General features: G+C 37.7%; 1 long non-coding RNA gene across 1 annotated transcript in view; it reads right to left on the bottom strand.

The window, feature by feature from the left end:
* Nucleotides 1-22,253, bottom strand: part of LOC131812717 (uncharacterized) — a 60,231-nt gene that overhangs the window by 9,364 nt on the left and 28,614 nt on the right. The window contains exons 2-3 of the long non-coding RNA XR_009346450.1: nt 4,377-4,425; nt 3,104-3,160 (exon numbers count right to left, since the gene is read on the bottom strand). This is a non-coding gene — a long non-coding RNA (uncharacterized LOC131812717). The remainder of the gene's footprint in view (nt 1-3,103; nt 3,161-4,376; nt 4,426-22,253) is intronic.

Genomic DNA, 22,253 nt, shown 5'->3' with positions numbered 1-22,253 from the left:
AAAAAAGATTTTATTTATTCATTTGACAGAGAGAGACGCAGCAAGAGAGGGAACACAAGCAAGGGGGAGTGAGAGAGGGAGAAGCAGGTTTCCTGCTGAGCAGAGCCTGATGCAGGACTCAATCCCAGAACCCCAGGATCACAACCCAAGCCAAAGGCAGACGTTCAACTACTGAGCAACCCAGGCGCCCCTATAATTCAAACTTGTAACAAGCAGAATGCAATCATAAAATAACTGTTTTCTCCTATGACAAGTTCCATAATTCAGCCACATGTTACAGGAGAATCTGAAGTCCCCTGGTTACTTTTTTAAGACAGTTGCATTTAGTATTTAATACCTAAATACCATATACTTTTTACCAAGTTAAAAGTTGTTTGTCTGTCCCCCAGCTCCAGCCTGTTGAAGGGGAGGAGGCTGTAATAGGAAAGGAAGAACATGATCTTTAGCTTTTTTTTTTTTTTTTTTTTAATGTTGCTTCTGTGCTTCCTCCCCCCACCATTCAAATGACGTGTTTTGGGTTTTTGTTTTTTTTTTTTTTAATTTCTGGGAAATAGTTTTGTCACGTTGGGGTTGGGAGGAAGAGAGTGTGTCATTTTGGGTCCTATGGAAAACAGACCTCAAGTGTAAAGGATTTACTGGGGATAACACCTGTGAAAGAGAGGGGAAGAGGCAGGGAAGGAGTTCAGACTTTGATCAGAATTACAAGAAGAGGGCAGAAAAGGAGATTGCAAAGGAAAAGCCTCGGACCGTGGTGTAAATCTGAAAACATCTTGGCACGCCCAGTGGAATGTTCTGGCAAAACCACTGGCCATTGATGAGTTCCTCATTGGGCAGAAATGGTCAGGCCAAAGCAGCCCTGTGGCTTGGATGCTGGGGGACATCCTGACGCTGGAGCAGCTCGAGGATGTCATCTGACTGCACTTCTCACAACAAATCCTCTCTGGAGAAGAGATGAGCAGAGCTCCACTGCCACTTCACAGAAGGGGTCAGGATCAGCCTTACTTGGCTCGGACTACCATGGGTTACGTCAGGGCTGCCTAGTCTGGACAGGCAAGGAAAGCTAATTCTTCCTTTCCTGGGTCCTTTTGTGAGCTCATCAGAGCCTCTCCTGATGGTATTGCTCATCAGCAAATCTGGTGTCTTGGGACTTCAGCCTACACCGAGACAGCAAAAGTTCCATTTTCACATCATCCTACATCTGTTTCTTACACCTGGCAATTCAACTTCTGCAGAAAACATATGCCCAAGAGTGTTCATTCAAGCATTGCTTGTTATATTGGAAAAAATGGAAATAATCTAAATATCTATGAATGTAAGAGCGAATAAATAAATTTATGTGCTAGAACAGTATGTAGCAGTGGTTCCCAAACTTCAACACCGGAGCCGCCTACAGGGCTTACGGGAACACAGATGGCTGGGCGCTGCCCTCTGGAGTTTCCGATTCAGTGGGACTACAATGGGACCTGAGAATCTGCATTGCTGACAGGGTCCCAGCGATGCTGCTTGTTTTGAGTCCACACTCTGAGAACCACTGTTACATCACAGTTGAAATGACAAAACTAGATCTGTCTATTGCATTATGAATAAATGTTAAAACAACTTAGCAAGTTGCAGAATGATGCATATGGTCTAGTACCAATTATATAAAGTTTCAAAACAAAATAGTACAATACAGTAACATGCACAAACTATAAAACATAGTCAAGAAGGACACTTGCTAATTTCATGGTAGTAGTTATCTGAAGGAGAAAGGGCTATTGAATTGGAGACAAGTTGAAAAATCTCTAAAGCTAAAATGGGAAAGGTTAACATTTTGCTAATAGTGGTTAAAAAGCCATTTGTTGTATTCCTTCTCCGTGGTTTTCTCTATATTTGAAATGTATCACTAAAAATAATTTAAAATACACAAGCTGTTTTTTGAAAGAAAACAAATTTTAGCACAATTTATTATTTACTCATTCATGTTCAAAAGGAATTTAATTTATACATAACAAAAATTTATATTTGATCTATGAACAGCAAAGATTATTGTATTTTGTAAAATAAATAATATTAGATGATACGGAATCTTGTCCATATTGAAGGTAAGATGAATAAAACAGCCCTAATTGACAGTTTCTTTAATACTGAAATATTTATAACCATATTTAGGTAATTGAAAGTAGTGATGATATGACCATTATCATTAATATTAATAATTATGACTAGTTATTCTTTTGAAGCCGTTACACAGAGATAGTGGGAAAAGATAGCAAGTGCCTAATTTCAAATTACATTATTGATGTAAAGATAACCTTAAAGAGTCTTAAAATATGGGATTGTTGGTGGGTACCTTAAATTATTCATCTTAATGGCCCAATGACTGACGGAAAATTCTGACAGCAAATAAGTCAAACTTGAAATCATGTTTGAAATCATTAGAGGAAGATCTTAATGCTGTACATACCAGGTGTGCAGATAACAAGATTTCTTTTTTTTAAACTTTGTTAGCGGAATGCCTGGGTGGTTCAGTCAGGTAAGCATCTGCCTTCAGCTCCGGTCATGATCCCAGGGGCTCTCTGCTCAGTGGGGAGCCTGCTTCCTCCCTCTCCCTCTGCTGCTGCCCCTGCTGTGCTCTATCCCTTCTCTCTCTCCCTCTCCGTCAAATAAATAAATAAAATCTTTAAAATAACTAAGTAAATAAATTAAACTTTGTTACATTCTTAACTTAGTGTTGAGGATGGTGAGAGGGAAGGGAATCAAACCTCAGAAGAGATGGATAAATTTGCTGCTTTTATGAATGACACTGAAGATTTTAATATTTCTTTAAAAGAAATTAGACACATAGACTCTTTCTGACCATGTAGGCTGTTTCTTAGGAAACTAATCTAGATCAATACAATAATGGCTGACACTCACTGTAAAACTAAAAGCATGTTCCATTATTCCTAGTCCTTTTAAAATATGAATAAGATCTTACTAATTTTTTTCAGTTTTAGCTATGTATCTATTGCATTATACAAATATAGTTTGAGAATGCAATTTAGTGAACTGTTCTAAGCTGGTAGAATCAATGGTTTACCACAATGGGCTTAGTCATTTCCATTAAATAATTTTTGTTTACCGGCATCCTCGAGTCCTGGTCAATTAGAGATTTTTCAGTGTTAGGGATCTCCTTTTCCTACAGAAAAGGAAAAAAAAAAATCTCATTACAGATGCCATTTTAATTAAAAGCTATTAAGTACCAGTGTATTCTAACTGAAGCAATAATTTTCAGGAAAAAAAAATCTTTAATAAGGGATGAGTTCTTAGCTTGAAATGGAGCCAAGTTCAGCTATTCATAATAAAAATCACTGTTAACCTCATTAAAGACCATTTACCTCCATATTATATTCTAAATCAATGCTGCAAGTTTATTTTATTTTGTTTTAAACATCTGTCATACTGCTGGCAACATTCAGCAACCGAATTTTTTCAGTGTTTTTCCCTATTAATCATCATCCCCTCTTTTTATTTTTATTTTTTTCCATCCAGAGACTAGCGGGATGTTTCTGTTGCTTTTCCTGCCATCCCAACATTTTAACTCCGCAGAAAGCAAGGCAGGTCCACAATGAAGTATTTAACTCAAACTGGGAATGGAGCGGGGAGGGGAGCTTGGGTTCAAAGTAAAAATGTGAAAATTCTTCAATTGCTTGCATGTTTAACATCTCCATTAATTAAAATCATCCTTTTTCTGTGAATTCATTTCCTCAGTGCAAGTGGCACAGATATTACCAGACAGAGACGGGTGTAAATCCCATGCAAATGATTTTTATTGAACATGTACTGTGCACATTTTAGGGACTGTATTCTACCTAAATAATGCAGGAGCGTGTGATGCCTGCCAAATCCCACACAATGTTGAAACCCCAGTTAGTGTTTTATCTTTAAAGAGAGAGTTCTGCGTCCTTTTGGCAGCTGATGAGTTCAGATAGAAAACATGCCAGCAGTGTGGACGGATGCATTATCACACGCACACCCCTGCCTCTTCATATGCCATAACATTGGCAAGCAGAGCCCAGAGCTCTTTAAGAAGAAGAAGCTCATAAATAATGGTTGAATCACACAAGGGATAATTAAATGAGACAACTGAATGCCGATAGACTCCCCAGCGGAAAATACTCTCTGCCTCTCCTTTTTTTTTTTTTTTTCTTTCTTTCTTTTTTTTTTTAAATATTTCTCAGGTTTAGTTCTGAGAACAGTTCATTACCGTAGATAGTTTTCAAATGGGAGGGTTTTAAAAATTTGTCAAACTCTGCAAAACATTTTGAGACATTTTCATATTTGAGAACATTTCTTCAAGGTATATAAACATAGAGACATAGTCTCATTTTTAAATATCTTTGCTTTAATCTCACCATTCTAATGACGTATGCCTGTTTGACAAACCAGCCACAGGTAACGCTCCTGAAAAGCAAAAGAAGAAACTTTCATAATGTGCAAAATCTCCCCAAGTGGCGCATCTCACAATGCGAGTGGAATTCATTCATTCTTTTCATTTAGGATAAATACACATCAATGTTATAGCTGCCTCCTCATTCTTAAAAAATGAGATTCACAATGAATTTCAATGTTTCTCCACCAACCTCCTCCGAATTCTTTTTCAGAAAAGCTGAATGTTTCTGGCTTGACAGCTTTGTGCTCAAGGTTGACAGGATATTTTTAGCATCCCAAGTATTTTAAAGGCTCAAAAAAAAATCTAGCTCTGGTTTGCTTGTTTATGAAATACATTTAGCAGACAATTACAGTTGGTTTAATATGCATTCATGGCTGTCTGAGGGAAAAAAAATTGCCTTCAGCTTTTTTGGCAAAACGAAGAGAAATGTGTATTCTTTCACACTAAGGCCACTCAGAATGGGGCATGCTTGCTGATCACCGACGGTTGTGCATCTTGCAACAATAAAAGGAAGAAGCTATTGAAGGAGCTAAAACTAGCTTAGCTTTACTTCTTGATCCATACAAGGATCCTGGGTTTTCCATCCTGACCGATTTTAATTTAGTAGCAACAAGGCAATCCTGCACAACTGTGTGAAGTTCTACCTCACTTTCAGGCGGGGCTCTGAAAAGTTATGTGAAAATCTACTTTATGACTCCAGTCAATACTTATTTTGTACCTGTTATGTGCCAGGCCCTGTAGTTAGTTCTGGAGCTAAAAAAGTAAATAAAATGAAATTGGTCACTGCCCTCTTGGTGATTACACTCCAACAAGAACAGACATAAGGAAAAAATTAAAAGATCAGTGAGATCTCTGACATGACACAGTGTCACTTAGGCAGTATTCTAGCCTGAAGAACATATAGCTAACTACAATGAAACATCAGACAAAACTGAAGGGACATCAGTTCTGTTAAAAAGAAAATCTAGGACTCTATTCCTAATATATCTATCTATCTATCTATCTATCTATAGATAGAAAGATATAGAAAGAGAGAGAGAGAGAGAGAGATTTATTGACAGACAAAAGAAAAATTATGGAAGTTTTCTGAATTAAAGATGACTGAAGAGGAAAGTAGATGAGCCCAAACTACTTCTTGTCCTAGTGGGTGAATTAATAAAAATGGTATATAGATGTAAGTAGTAAAAGTGATACATCATTGTTCAGTTTTACTGAGTTTACTGAGGCTCATAACTCTGTGAGGGTGATAGAGAATATCTCCATTCTTGGAAAATATATTCTGGGTGCCTGGGTGGCTCAGTGGATTAAGCCACTGCCTTCAGCTCAGGTCATGATCTCAGGGTCCTGGGATCGAGCCCTGCATCGGACTCTTTGCTCAGTGGGGAGCCTGCCTCCTTCCCTCTCTCTCTCTGCCTGCCTCTCTGCCTTCTTGTGATCTCTCTCTGTCAAATAAATAAATAAAATCTAAAAAAAAAAGAAAATATATTCTGAAGTGTCTAAGGATAAAAAGCTATGACATATGCAGCTTACACTGAAATGTTTCAGAAAAATATGATGTGTGAGTGTGGGGGGATTGCAAATGATAAAGCTAGTGGACAGTAGGAGAAGTAGGGTAAGGAATGCGCCACTCGCTATTCTTCCAACTTCTTTAAGTTTAAAATCATATACGTAAACTACAAAAGTTTGTTTTTAAAGATGTCTACTGCAAAGGAGTTGTATAGGATGCTACAGGACCCGGCAGGAGAATATAGCCTTGCCGCTGAGCAGGTTTGCCTCAGAAAGTAGCATTCAAGATTCCTGAAAAAGCACTTAGGATGGTTCCTAAGAGAAAAGAAGAGCTCAGAGTGAAATACAGTGTGGGTGTTATGAAATCATTCTAGACACAAATATTTATGAATGCCTTGAGGTAGTTATGTATTTGAAACCAGCGAAATCCAACCCAATACAGCTAGAGCACAGAGGTGGCAGAGGAATGGCTGAGAGGAAAAAGGAAAGGGTAAAGTTTAAGGGATCTGGTTATATAGGGTTCCATAAACCGAGTCATAATAGCCGCTAAGTTTAGAAATGGCATGGTTAATAGTGTCATGTAATTTTAGGGCTAAAGAGAAAAATGAAATGATTCTTCTGGCGTAGTAAATAAATAGGAAAAAAATACGGATCTTCAAAGGGTAGAGGTTTGTTTTACTGATGCAGCATGAGAACCCAAATGGTGATCCAATGGTGATTTCTCGGGATCCAAAGGATCCAACTCTATTCCCACCCCATCTTTCAAGGAAACCCAAATTAAGAGGAGTCCCCATGCCCAGAGATGGTTAGAAGGGTCCTGGGAGGAGGGGATGCCAACCCACACTTGGTTGAAACCAACTGACAAAGCAGAAAGAAAGAGGGGCTGGAAGGATGTTCTCAGCAAACCTCCACGGGATGTCCTCAGAGAATAAAGGTTTAAGGTCACAAGCCTGGGCACCTGTCTTAGGGAAAAGTCAGAGAGAATGATGAAGCCCTCTCTTAAAGTTCTGTGACTCTATTTAAGTTTGATCGCATCACTTGAAGTTCAGTTGAAGGGCTGGCTGAAACCTCCCCTAGTGTTCCTGTTTGTTTCACCACCAGGCAGGGAGATGCCCTTATGTATCATGTTTTTCTTCCTTGAGAGCAGACTACATGTATTTCACAAAAATATCTTGACCATAATGAGGAACATGATAGTAGTGGGGACTAGGGAGATAAAGGGGAAGAATGGATTTAGAGGGCTGCTGAATTAATCCAAATGACAATTATCCGTCGATACCGAAGTTACGCCTGTGGAGGTTGTAGTGTTCCACTACTTTTTTGCTAAATCTTACACATTTAAAAACTTTGGAGAAAAATTTGTCTTCACCTTTTGAACTCGCTTAAAATAAGATATGCTTATTGATTAACAATCTAAGCTTTTGGAATTTATCCTGCTACAAGTTTATCTAGATACAATGTTATATATGTAATCTAGATCCCAAGAGCATTCTGCTAACTAGGATTTCATAGGACCCTGAGACCATGACCTGAGCCAAAGGCAGAGGCTCAACCTACTGAGCCGCTCAGAGCCCCTAGGATTTCACTTTTAACTAAAGGAAAAATGAATAACCTGAACCATCCAAGCAATTCTGCTATCAATCACAGGGCCTCCTAGAACCTATGTAGTACACATGTTGTTTTTCCTTAAAAATACAGAAGGGACCTCAAGATGAAGAAGTTGATATAAAACATCTAGGAACTGAGATGACCCTGTCATCTTTTATATTTGCTACATATTCCACCAAGGACTGGCCCTAGGTAAAGCTCATTCAATCAAAACATGTTATGACTGGGGCGCCTGGGTGGCTAAGTGGGTTGGGGCCTCTGCCTTCAGCTCAGGTCATAGTCCTGAAGTTCTAGGATCCAGTCCCATATCAGGCTCCCTTGGGAGCCTGCTTCCTCCTCTCTCTCTGCCTACTTGTGATCTCTGTCTGACAAATAAATAAATAATCTTTTAAAACTTTTTATTTAAAAAAAAATCTTTTAAAAAATCTTTTTAAAAATGTTATGATTAACAGTCCTTTTCTTTGATTTTTTAGTAGACTTGATAAGGTGTCATGTTTCTCTCTTGGCAATAAAAATAAATTCTTTGACTGGGGGTGGGAGGTTGGGGTACCAGGTGGTGGGTATTATAGAGGGCACGGATTGCATGGAGCACTGAGTGTGGTGCAAAAATTATGAATACTGTTATGCTGAAAATAAATAAAAAATAAATTAAATAAATAAATTCTTTTTAAAATGGTAAATTTTGCTTTATAAAAACCTAAGAAACTGTACCTCTTTTTGAAGTCATATTTATGCTTACGTCTTAAGTAAATGGAAGTTCTCTATGGTCTTAGAAGTTGAATCTAGGAATTTTATTAGATTTTATATAGTTATTCCCATTAAAAGTATGCAATACTAGCATAATTGGGAGAAAATTAATTTCGGTATGATTCCCTAAGACTCATACATTTATTTATTTTATTTTTTTACAGATTTTTATTTATTTGAGAGAGAGAGAGAGAGAGTGAGCGAGCGTGAGCATGAGCAGGGGAGGTGCAGAGAGAGAATTTTTGAACAGACTCTCTGCTGAGTGGGTTGCCTGAGGCGGGGCTCTATTCCAGGATCCTGAGACCATGACCTGAGCCAAAACCAGAACTCCAATGCCTAACTGACTGAGCCTCTCAGGCACCGCATGTAAACTTATTTTTAATTAGCATGGGGAGCTAAAACAAACACAGAAATCATCAGTGAATCTTTACATTATGTTTTAAATTTGTCAAGTTGCTTTTCTTTCTTTTTTTTTTTTTTTTAAGATTTTATTTATTTATTTGACAGAGATTACTAGTAGGCAGAGAGGCAGGCAGGGGGTGGGAGAGGGAAGCATGCTCCCTGCTGAGCAGAAAAGCCTGATGCAGGGGCTCCATCCTAGGACCCTGAGATCATGACCCGAGCCAAAGGCAGAGGCTTTAACCCACTGAGCCACCCAGGCGCCCCAAGTTGCTTTTCTTTACAGTACCACCCCAGATGCATTGCACAAGGAAAATTCAGGTCAGAACCTGTATCTAGAGGTCAAGGATTTCTCCAAAATAATTGAAATGGACTACAGATTGTTCACTTCATACTCACACCTTGCCATTGAGATAGAGATAAGCATGATAATTTTGATTGTAAGGATAGGAGCCACAATGTGATAGAGAAATCGGGAACAGGAGAGCAGAGCCATTACTGAACAAATAGTGAAGCCCAATTCTACATGTTTTCTTCTTCAATTTCTACTTACTGCACTTTGATAACACTCATCACTTCTAACTAGAACTTCTCCCCTGTCTCAAGGAAGGCCACACCATTACAAGAAGGCTCACCAGCTCCCCATGGCCTACTCCCAGTAGTCACCAGATCAGTTCGTCCCTTACCTGGGAAACTTGAGCCCTAAGAGCTTGCCTCCACCTTGCATGACCTAGATAACCTGAAGCTGGTCAGCAATTCTTGACTTGTGTGGGAAAGGGGCTAGTCTGCTCGAGTTATACTCCCTGCACCTGTGGCAATCTGCATTTTGAAGAAAAAAAAAAAATACACCTTTTAAATTGGTCTGAGCAGTTAAGAAAATGTACTGGTTCGCTTAACTCAATATTTTTTTCAGAGCTGCTCTGTATCTCATGTGTATCTCTCATGTGCATTCTATGACTCTGCTTCCATCCTCAGATTCCATAGAATATTTCCATAGCTCAGGAGTCTCACCATCATGTCACGTCAAGATGGCTGTATTAGTCTGCTGGGGCTGCCATCACAAAGTACCACAGACTGGGTGGCTTAAACAGCAGAAACTCATTTCCTCACAGTTCTGGAAGCTGGGAGTCTGAGATCAAAGTGTCTGCTGGGGGTTGCTTTGTTCCGAGGGCTCTCTCCTTTGCTTGTGGATGGCCCTCTTTTTCCTTTATCTTCACATGGCCTTTTATCTGAATGTCTGCATCTTAATCTCCTTTTTTAAAAAATTAATTTCATTAAAACATAATGATTATTAGCCCCAGGGGTACAGGTCTGTGGATCATCAGGCTCACACATTTCACAGCACTCACGATAGCACATACCCTCCCCAATGTCCATAACCCAACCACCCTCTCCCTACCCTGTTTGTTTTGTGAGAATAAGAGTCTTTTATGGATTGTCTCCCTCCCAATAATCTTCTCTTTTTTTAAGGATACCAGTCCCATTAGATTAGGACCTACCTGTATGACCTCATTTTACCTTAATTACCTCTTTAAAGGGCCACCTCCAAATACAGTCACACTCTGGGTTCCACTACTGGGGTTAATACTTCAGTGTATGAATTGGAGGGGGCAAGGGAGGGACGTAATTCAGCCCATAACAACAGTACTTGCTGGGTAGTCAGCCAGGTAACTTATTTAGGCACACAGTATGAAGCTCCTAGGAGAGAGTCACGGCTACCTCAGAAACTTCCTGCCAGAGAGATGGCTTCGTGTTTGCAGAAGTCTCAGCACAAATGTAGCCACTGAGCTCCTTGTGGTCTGGGATGACAGGCATTCTTGAAGTGGTCATCATGGTCAGAGAGGTGAGACTAGACTGATCTAGGCACAGCCCCAGAGTTGAGGAGGAGCTCCAAATCTCATGGAGGAGAAGAGGGGAGTGGAAATTTGCATTTTGAATTTGAATTCAAGAAGGGAGACCCAATTGGGATATGTTTAGGAAGGAGCAAGGATATTAGATAACTCTAAACAAAACACATACACTGCATTACCTCAGTAGAAAAAATGGCAAAATCCCTCAGGCCATAGAAACAGAATCACTGTATTGTATCCACCAAGGTAACCATTGACTCAGGCATTGAGTCAAGAAAACTAATGGATGGGCACCTGGGTGGCTCAGTCCCTTAGGTATCTGGGGTCCTGGGATCAAGCCCTACATCAGGCTCCCCACTCAGTGAGGAGTCTTCTTCTCCTTCTCCCTCTACCTCCTCTCCCCACTCGTGCTCGCGTTCTCTCTCTCTCAAATAAATAAATAAAATCTTTAAAAAAGAGAGAAGAAAACTAACGGGTGTAAAAATATTAGGAACAAGCTATACATCGGGCCAAGCATCTTTGTAAAGTACGTATCAATTATAGTGCAAAGTCTGACAGACACCACGGTAACCAAAACCATCAAGTGTAGCAGTCTGAGCCGCAGGAACCACAGAAACCACAGTATCTCATCTACGTAGCTTTTCAGTCAAAAACGCTTAACTGGGATTTAATCATGAGGAAAGGATCCAAACAAGGGCATTTTTCAACACAAATAGCTAGATGTTTTCAAAGATGGCAATATCATGAAAGACACAAAAAGCCTGGGAAACCGCCCTAGATTAAGAAGACTAAAGAGACTTGACAAACGAAATTTTAACACATGATTCTTGGTTGGATCTTGAATCACATAAAACAACAAGAAGTTATGAAAGATACCATTGAGACAATTGGGGAAATTTGCATATGAACTCTGTAGAAAATAACAGAATTGTCAATGCTAAATTTACACAGTGTAATAACTGTATTTTGTTTATAGAAGAGAATGTCCTTGTTCCGAGACAATGCGTGCTGAAATATATCGGTGTTAGTATTTAAATGCTAAAAATCCCATGTGTCTTCATAGCGGCTTACTCCTAGGAAGTGAGATAGATGCTATTCCATCAGAAATAATAAACGCTTTGATGTTTATTTTCTTGAAAGTTTCAGTCTTTTATGATGTCAAATAACTATTGATATTCCTTTGGTTCCTTGAATTTTTCTCCTTCTTTAAAATGAAAACTGTATAAAGTATGAAAGGTCTGTCACTGGTAAAGTGCACACCATAGAGAAAATGAAAATTGGAAGAATCTGTTTGTAGCCTCCTCAACAAAAATCTTATTTCCTAATGCAAAAGGCAGATTTGGCAGTGAAGATACATGGGGCATACCATAATAATATATTTTTAAAATGCTGAATACCTAGCTTTTTCCCTCCCTGTGTATCTCCTTTTTTAATATTTTTATTCTTCCCCTTTCCCCCCCAAGTTAAAAATACTGGGTTTTTTTTTTTTTAATCACTTGCTTCTTTAAGCAATAATTACTGAGCATCATCCTTGTGATTTGTAAGAAACATTTTCTTTTTCCATGAGAAAATAAACAAGAGAAAAAGGACTTAAATAAATGGAAAAGTTTAAACTATGTTTAAAGAACTAGCTGTCAGGATTCACTGCAAAATTTAAGTCTCTCCTCTTGAAGATTAATATAATGACCACCTTGTACAGATAGTCTGGGCATGTATTTGTGAAATATGGAGCATAGAATTATATCTAATAGCTTTGTGCTTTGCATTGAAAATCTATAAATATATGACAATAAGTATTAAGATACTGACATGTTTCTTAAAAATATAGAGTTGTTTTGTTTTTGAGATATTTAGTAAAAACAGGAACTCAAAACTAGAGCTGAACTTCAAAAAACACAATATCCCCATGCTCACTTCTGATTCTATATTATGTGCCAAATATATAGCCTAAGTTACTAATAATACTTACCTTCTAATAGGAAATAACGAAGACATTTGTTACAAGTCCATATTTATGTGATGATCCCATATCCAGAGAAGTACATAATTGCATTAAAGAGCTCAAAACTTTTCCAAGGATTTCCAGTTCTTTTGCCACAATCCAGCTAATATTCATCCACTGTTTCTTTTTACTAATCTACATTTGACTTTTTTCTTCTTCATTTAATGAAGAATTGACAGAAATTTGTCCAGATAAACACCATTGCATCTAATCACTATTAAAAAATTTAAAAAGGGAAGATCATGTATTAATTCACTCAGTTCCTTTTTTTTTTTAACTGAAGCATGTTGACATAAAATGTTACATTAGTTGCAGTATACAATATAGTGATTCAACAAATCTATTATGCTGTGCTTACCATGAGTGTGGCTACAACTGTCTCCATAAAACACTATTACAATACCATTGACAGTATTCCCTGTGCTTTACCTTTCATCCTGTGGCTTAGTCACTTATCTGGAAGCTTATACCCCCCGAACCCCTTCAACTTACTTTGCTCATCCTCCCCCACCCCCCTTCCCTCCAATAGCCATCAGTTCGTTCTTTATATTTATGGGTCTGTTTCTACTTTATGTTTGTTCATTTGTTTTCTTTTTTAGGCTCCACATATAGGCGGAATCATATGGTATTTGTTTTCCTCTGCCTGACTTATTTCACTTAGCTTAATACCTTCCAGGTCCATCCATGTTGTAACAAATGGCAAGATATTATTTTATGGCTGAGTAATACAAACACACACACACACACACACACACACACACACACACACCCTCTTCATTCAGTATATATATCTACCACATCCTCTTTATTCATTCAACTATCAATGGACACTTCAGTCGTTCCCATATCTTGGCTATTGTAAATAATGCTACAGTAAACATAATGATACACATATCTTTTCAAATTAGTGATTTTGTTTTCATTGAGTAAATACTCAGTAGTGGAATTACGGGATCAGATAGTATTTCCATTTTTAATTTTTTGAGGACCCCCCCCCCATACTGTTTTCCACAGTAGCCATACCTATTTACATTCCCACCAACAGTGCCCAAATTCAGTTAATTCTTTGTTTCTTTGTTTTGGGGGTTTCTGTTTGTTTTTTTAAGTTTTTATTTAAATTCTAGTTAGTTATCATACAGTGTAACAGGAGCAATGTCAACCTCCTCACTGACCTATGTTACTCTTTAGGACAGTAACATTTAATATTCACACTTTCAAGGTATTTGGCATCCAGTCCACAGGAAATCATGTCATTTACTCCCGTTGGTATGACAGGGCTCAGATGACAATCATTCAATCCTTGATGCCAGTTGCTGGTTGGTAAACCTTTGTGGCTTAAATCAAAAGCAACCTTTTATTATCTCTCACAATTCTGCAGTGTGAGCTGAGCTAAGTTGGATGGTTCTTCTATCCTGTGTGGTATCAGCCAGGGATATAATCATTATGCTTAATTGGGCCGTGCTGCAAATGGCCCATACACATGACTGGCAAGAAGACTGGTGACAGACCGGAAGATCAGATGCAGCTTTTGACTGAAGTGCCCCTGTTCTCTTTCACTTAGCCTTTCCATGCACCTCAGGCTCACAGCAGAAATTAACAAATCCCTTAAATTGAGCCTTGGATGTTACACAACAATGCAATGATGTTGCATTCTATTAGTCAAAGCAAGTTACAGCAATAGCCCAGATTAAAGGGAATTATAGGAACAAAAAGCATAGTATTTACTATATGTATTATAAATATATATAAAATATATGATGGCTTATACTAAATACTGTGTATTGCAATATATATATGTACATATATATATATATATATACACACACACACACACACACACAGATGCATACAGAAACACAATACACAACAGTTGCATATAAGAAGTCAGGAGGGAGGGGCGCCTGGGTGGCTCAGTGGGTTAAAGCCTCTGCCTTCAGCTCAGGTCATGATCCCAGGGTCCTGGGATCGAGCCCCGCATCAGGCTCTCTGCTCTGCAGGGAGCCTGCTTCCTCCTCTCTCTGCCTGCCTCTCTGCCTACTTGTGATCTCTCTCTCTGTCAAATAAATAAATAAAATCTTTAAAAAAGAAAGAAAGAAAGAAAGAAAGAAGTCAGGAGGGAGATAAATTTAGAGATATAGATATGTAATTGAAAATACTATACTTTTTGTTTCTATGATTTCTCTATGAATATACATCTATCTCACATATATGCAATATATATACACACAACCATATATATTTATATATAATATACAATGATGGCATATATAAAATCACAAGGGAGATAAATGTAATTAAAATCAATGACTTAAGCATCCATCTCAAGAAATTTTTAAAGACTGGTAACTATATCCAAAGTAAATAGAAGGAAAGAAAAAATAAAGAACAGACAGTAAAGAAAAAGAAACAAAACATAAGATAGAGATGATCAACAAGATAAAAGTTGGGTCATTGCAAAGAATATACAATAAATTTCCAAAGAGACATTTTGAGAAAAAAAAGAGAGGAGGCACAAATAACCAAGATGTAAAAGGAATAAGGTGCAAAGCTACAATTCTTAAAAGTGTTACAGAGATGATAAGATGATAAGATGATAATAGCTCTATGCCAATATATTTAAAAATTTAAGTAAAGTCAGGGGCACCTGGGTGGCTCAGTCAGTTAAGAGTCGGGACTCTTATCCAATGGAATAAAGATAGTCTCTTCAATAAATGGTGCCGGGAAAATTGGACAGCTATATACAGAAGAATGAAACTCAACCATTCTCTTACACCATATTCAAAGGATGAAATGGATGAAAGACCTCAATGTGAGACAGGAATCCATCAAAATCCTAGAGGAGAACAAAGGCAGTAACCTTTTTGACATCAGCCACAGCAAGACACATCTCCAAAGGCAAGGGAAACAAAAGCAAAAATGAACTTCTGGGACTTCATCAAGATAAAAAGCTTCTGCACAGCAAAGGAAATAGTCAACAAAACAAAGAGACAGCCCACGGAATGGGAGAAGATATTTGCAAATGACACTACAGATAAAGGGCCGATGTCTAAGATCTGTAAAGAACTTCTCAAACTCAACACCCAAAAAACAAATAATCAAGTCAAAAAATGGGCAGAAGATATGAACAGACACTTCTCCAAAGAAGACATACAAATGGCTAACAGACACATGAAAAATGTTCATCATCATTAACCATCAGGGAAATTCAAATCAAAACCACATTGAGATGCTACCTTACACTAGTTAGAATGGCCAAAATTGACTAGGCAAGAAACAACAAATATTGGCGAGGTTGTGGAGAAAAGGGAACTCTCTTACACTGTTGGTGGGAATGCAAGTTGGTGCAGCCACCTTGGAAAATAGCGTGGTTGTTCCTCAAAAAGTTAAAAATAGAGCCATCCTGTGACCCAGCAATTGCACTACTGGGTATTTACCTCAAAGATACAGATGTAGTGAAAAGAAGGGCTGTATGCACCTCAATGTTCATAGCAGCAGTGTCCACAATAGCCAGACTGTGGAAGGAGCTGGGATGCCCTTCAACAGACGAATGGATAAAGAAGGTATGGTCCATATATACAATGGGATATTACTCAGCCTTCAGAAAGGATGAATACCCAACATTTGCATCAACATGGATGGAACTGGAGGAGATTATGCTAAGTAGACAAATTAAGCAGAGAAAGACAATTATCATATGGTTTCACTTATTTGTGGAACATCAGGAATAGCATGGAGAACATTAGGAGAAGGAAGGGGAAAATGAAGGGAGGGAAATCAGAGGGGGAGAGGAGCCATGAGAGGCTATGGACTCCGGGAATCAAACTGAGGGTTTTCGAGGGAGGATGGATGAGCCCAGTGATGGGTACGAGGGAGAGCATGTATTACGTAGAGCACTGGGTGTTATATGCAAACAATGAATCATAGAACTAATGATGTACCATATGGTGACTAACATAACATAATAAAATAAATGAATAAATAGGATATTTAACAACAACAGCAACAAAAAAACACCCAGAGTTGGAGCTCTTGTTTTTGGCTCACGTCATGATCTCAGGGTTGTGGATTGAGCCCCACTTTGGAATCTGTACTCAATGGGGAGTCTGCTTCCCCTCTTTCCCTCTCTCTTTCCTTCTGCCCCCCACCAATCCACTTCAAGGCAGGTGCTAGCTCTCTCAGAAAAGAAAATTTAAATAATAAAGTCAAATTTCTAGAAAAACAAAACATACCAAAACTGACCCCCCAAAAATAGAAAATCTGAATAGTCCTTTGTCTATTAAAGTTCTATTTATTTTATTTAGTCCCCGTCCCACGTTGATGAAGTGGTTACTATCCTCACCATTTTATAGGTGAAGAAACTGAAGTTTAAAGAGCTTAAGCCAGTTACCAAAGTCACATAGTGAGTTCCAAAGCTGGGCCTTGTCCCCAGGCTTCTCTGACTGCAGATCTCCTATATTCTTAACACATTTCAGTACTGTTCTACAAAATCAGACATCACAGCATTTTTTTTTAAGATTTTATTTATTTATTTGACACAGAGAGAGAGATCACAAGTAAGCAGAGGCAACAGAGAGAGGGAGTGAAGCAGCTCCGAGCTGAGCAGAGAGCCCAATGCAGGCCTTCATCCAAGGACCTTGGGATCATGACCCAAGCTGAAGGCAGAGGCCCAACCCACTGAGCCACCCAGGTGCCCCAAACATCACAGCATTTTGAAGTGTGTTGAACAGGTCATACACTGATATTGAAACAGGAAACCTGAAATTAAATAGGTTATCTTCATGGCTTAGAAAATTAGATCAATGATTTGAGTTTTAATTTTCTTATATACAGAAAGTTGGATGACACATATATTATAAGCCTGTGGGATCAAATGAGAAAATGGATAAATGTCTAGCATATAGCTTTCCATAATATGTGATTTCTTTTTACAACCTAATTAAAAGAAATACTAACAAAAACATTAGCATACTGAATTAACATCTACATCTCACATAATTCAATGTGTTAATACTAAATATGGTTGTGGGGTTTGTATGTGTGTGGGTATATGTCATGATTCAGAGAAAACAAGTATAGTTTATTCCAGGAATGCAAAAATATAAGACTGGTTTAATATTAGAAAACTAATCAATGTATTTCACTACATTAACAGCAAAAAGGGGAAAACATATTCTCACCATATTAACAGAATAAACAGAAAAGTATGCTCAAAGAGTCTATAAATATTAATATCACATCATATTAAAAGGAAAAGCCCTTAGAAAACTAGTAAAGGAAGGAGACTTGCTTGATCTGATGGAGTATTAAAAATTAAAAAAAAAAAGCACAGCAGACATTTGATGGTGAAATGGTGAAAACTTCCTCTCTGAGACTAGGCATAACTCAGAGATGACCACTATCACCACCACTTCTATTTAACATTGCACTGAAGGTCCTAGCCAGTGAAATAAGGCAAGTACATGCGTACATATATACGTACATACATAAATTGTAAAGAGATTGGAAATGAAGATTTGTGGTATTTGCAAATGGTTTCAGGGTTTATATAGAATATTGTAAGGAATCTACAGAAAATATTATTAGAATTACTGCAAGAGGGCTACCTGGATGGCTTAGTCACTTAAGTGTCTGCATTTGGCTCAGGTCAGGATGCCAGCTTCCTGGGATCAAGCCCCAGTCACGCTGGCCTTCCTGCTCAGCGGGGGGTGTACTACTCTCTTTCCCTCTGGTCCTTCTCCTGATCATCGCTCTCTCTCATGCTTGGTCTCTCTCAAATAAACAAAATCCTTAAATTAAAAAAAATAATAAAAGTATTACTGCAAAAGTTTTGCAAGGCTCCAGGATGGAAGGCCAATATTAAAAATCAGTTGTATTCCTACGTATCAACCAAAACCATTTGAAAATTACATTTTATGATTATATCATTTACAAAAGGATCAAAAATATTATCTGAGAATAAATCCAACAAACATGTTAATACCTCGACAACACCATAAAACATTATTTAGGAAGGTTAAAGAAGAACAGAACAAATGGAAAAATATGTCATGTTCATGGATTGCAAAACAGTACTGCAAAGATATCAGTTCTCACCAAACTGATTTTTAAGTTCAATTCATTCAGTCACAGTCAAAAATCCCAGCAGGGATTGGGTGCATGTATATGTAGAAATTGAAAACTGAATCCTAAAATTTGTATGTGAATGCAAAAAGCCAGGAATAGATAAGTGAAATTGAAAAAGAAAAAGGAGGTAAGCATTGCTTCACCAGACACGAAAATTTGTTTTTTTAAAACAACATTAATTAAGACTGTTAGATTTGTTCCAGGATAGCTAAATGAACAACAGAATAGAAAACAGAATTCAGAAACAGACCCATACCTACAGGGACCTGAGTTATGATAAAGGTAGCGCTGGAGAACAGTAGAGGACAACATTTTCTTTTTTTTTCTTTTACAGATTTTATTTATTTATTTATTTATTTATTTATTGGAGAGAGAGAGAGACAGAGCTAGTGAGAGAGAGAGGGAGCACAAGCAGGAGAAGGAGAAGCAGGCTCCCCACTGAGCAGGGAGCCTGATGTGGGGCTTGATCCCAGGACCCTGGGACCATGACCCTGGCTTCCCAATAAGGACATTTTCAACAAAAAAATGGTCCTAAGTCAATAAGATCATGTTCCGGGGGAGGAAAAAAGAAACTTGATCCCTACTTTACACCACACATAAAAATAAATACCAGATAAATTAAAGAATAAAAAGGACAAAGTAAGCAATAAAATTCATAAGATATACTAAGATAGTTTCATGATCTTGGGGTAAACAATGATTCTTCTAAAATGACACAAAAATTACTATATCTATAATAATGTTGAAAAATTGGACCCTAGTAAGATTATGAACTGCTTACTTACCATAAGTCACAAAATAGTGAATAGACAGGCCACATAGTGGGAGAAGATATTTATAACACATATAAGCAAGAAAATTCTTGCATTCACAAAACTTTTTTGTTTTGTGATAAAGTAATTGTAATAAAGAACTACAAATCCTTGAGTGAAAGACAAACAACCAGAAAGAAAAAATAAGCAAAAGACTTGAAGAGGCACTTCATGAAAGAAGATATAAACATGTCCTATAAACATTTGCAAAAGTGCTAAACTTCTGTCGTTATTACAGAAATACGGATTAAAGTCATAAAAAGTGGATAGTACGTACCCACCAGAATAGCTGAAGATAGGAAGAATGACAATGCCAAGTGTTGTTGAGAAAGAGAAGCACTGGAAACTATTATAAAAGGCTGGTAGAGGATAAATTCACAAAACCACTTGGAAAATTGTTTGGTATTATATGCTAAGGTTAGATGTAAGCATATCTCATGACCCAGGAATTCCACTCCTAAATATATGCCCATAAAATGCATGTATAATCTAGCAACATACATGTACAAGAGTTTCATAGCTGCATAATTTGGAATAGTCCCAAATGGGAAGCAGACCTAATGCCCATCAATAAGAAAAATGCCATATAAGTTGCAAAATATTCATTTAATGGAATACTGTGCAGCAAAGGAAATGAACAAATAAACACACCAAAACATGGCAATTATTGTGCAAGACAGCTAAATGATGGAGATAGTGTGAAGATTAGATGAGATTATTCTGATTAAGTACCTGTTATTTACACTCAAGTGTCTCACCTTCCCACCTGTACTTCACTGTACCGTGTATCCTGGTTATATTTCTTTACATCTTTAGCGAAAGTTCCCTCTCTGATACTGTCTCGTGTCTTTACTTCGAATCTATCTGATGCCCCTTCTGATCTTTAGGCCTTAAACAAAGGTGGTCTCAGAAAGGGACAAGGAACCTTGTGAACCCTGACTATGGGGCAGCTCTGAGGTAGGATCTATGATCCAGAATCAATCAAAGGGCAGTTTCTTGGGAAGTATAGACTTATCAGTGAAAGAATGATTCATCCCATTGAATAGCCAAAAGGTATAGAGTATAGAACAGGGGTGCAAGAGAGAAGCTTGAGTGTGGCGCATGCCATACCCACATAACATGCTTCCTATCCCAGAGTCCTAGAAAAGGAAGCACAGAAAAACTCTTGGAAACATACAAACAGCTGGAAAAGGAGACACACACACACACACAAAAGGTTCATATATGAGGTTTCAGCCGCTTGCTTTAAATGTGATTCAGACAGCACACAACAAACTCTAAGTGTTCTTCAGGCCACATCTGGGGAAGTAAGATTTGTGCACAAGTAACTCAAACACTGCTTAGCTTTTAAAAAAATTAAATAATAATTGAGAAGTTAGAAGTTAAGGCTAATATGCCTTAGAGTCAGTTGTGTATGTTCCAAACTCAGCATTTTGTTAGTTGAGCATTTTACAAGCTGGTGATGTGGCTAGGTTAACTGATCTTTCTAAGGTCAAGTTTTGTCATCTCTAAAATTAGTATAATGCTGTCTACCAGACAGGTATTGCAAAAATTAAAAGAGATAATACGTGTACATATTACACTGATAAAAATATAATTACTGAATAATGGCATTTATTATGTAAAAGAAAAGTGTACTCATACACACGTACACACAGACTTAGCCCGAAGTCTCAGAAGAGAAGTTAGCACTTGGTCGTAAGAGAAATATAAGCTGGGGTTTGGATTTATCATCCAACCAGGGCTAGGGCTGGCCATCAAAACGAAGTTGTCGTATTGAAGAGAATGGATGTCCTAAAAGTGCGTGCTCTCTGATATCACAGTGCTTTCCAAATGGGTTGTGTCAATCCACAACACCACCATCAATGCTTATGGGGACAAGTTTCAAGAAAACAACACGTACGTGAGGTATTACCTCTTTTTTTTTTTTTTTTTTTTTTTTTTGCCTGGGCTAATTTTTGGTCTTTTAGGAGATGTTCGATTAATTTTTATGATTTTTAGGAGACGTTTAACAATAAGCATTATAAAGCTGTTTGTCTGAACAAGTCCGTTTCATCACTGGCATAAATTGATGAGACTCATTAAACAGAGGGTGTGAGACAACATAAAAAAGACATTTTTGTTCTCCAAAATTGTATATAGTTAATCTAGAAGCTCATGCCGTTCTGAAGCTCTTTCACAAAGCACTTGCAATTATCCACAAAATGTGCTTCCCAAGAGATTTTGAAAACTCAAAATTGGGGGTTATTGTCACACTTCCCAGGGTTTTCAGGCTTTCACTGGTTTTTAAATTAATGGAAAAAGTGTGACAAAACAAACAGAATTCTTCCTTATGAGAACCTGTGTGAAAGCCTATTGTGCTCTTGACAGTAAATACCAAGAGGGAAATTCAAGGGTTTTTTTGAAGTCAGCATGCACAATTTCTTTTTACTCTTAAGGAGTAATTTTTTAAGAAGTTTATTTATTTGTAGTAATGAAATATGTCTAATCATCTCAAAAGCAGAATAATCATTGCGGATGACAATTATCTGACAGAAAGGATTAGGCCTTAAGATTAGGCCTGAGTTTAAATAGCTGGTCATAGACTATTTTGTGAAGTAACAATATGTACTGAAATACGTGTGTGTGCATATATGTGCACATGTGTGCACACACACATGTATGTATACTATTGGTACTGTCTGCCATCATCACTAACCACGATATCTGCGATTATGGTTTTAATATCATAGACGTGTATAAACATACTGTAATCATATTTGTCATTCCTTCCATTGTGTAGAAGGGCTGTA

Source organism: Mustela lutreola, chromosome 12, assembly GCF_030435805.1.
Source record: "Mustela lutreola isolate mMusLut2 chromosome 12, mMusLut2.pri, whole genome shotgun sequence".
NCBI lineage: Eukaryota > Metazoa > Chordata > Mammalia > Carnivora > Mustelidae > Mustela > Mustela lutreola.
Note: the sequence above shows the minus strand (reverse complement) of the source record. Positions and strands in the feature narration are given on the sequence as shown.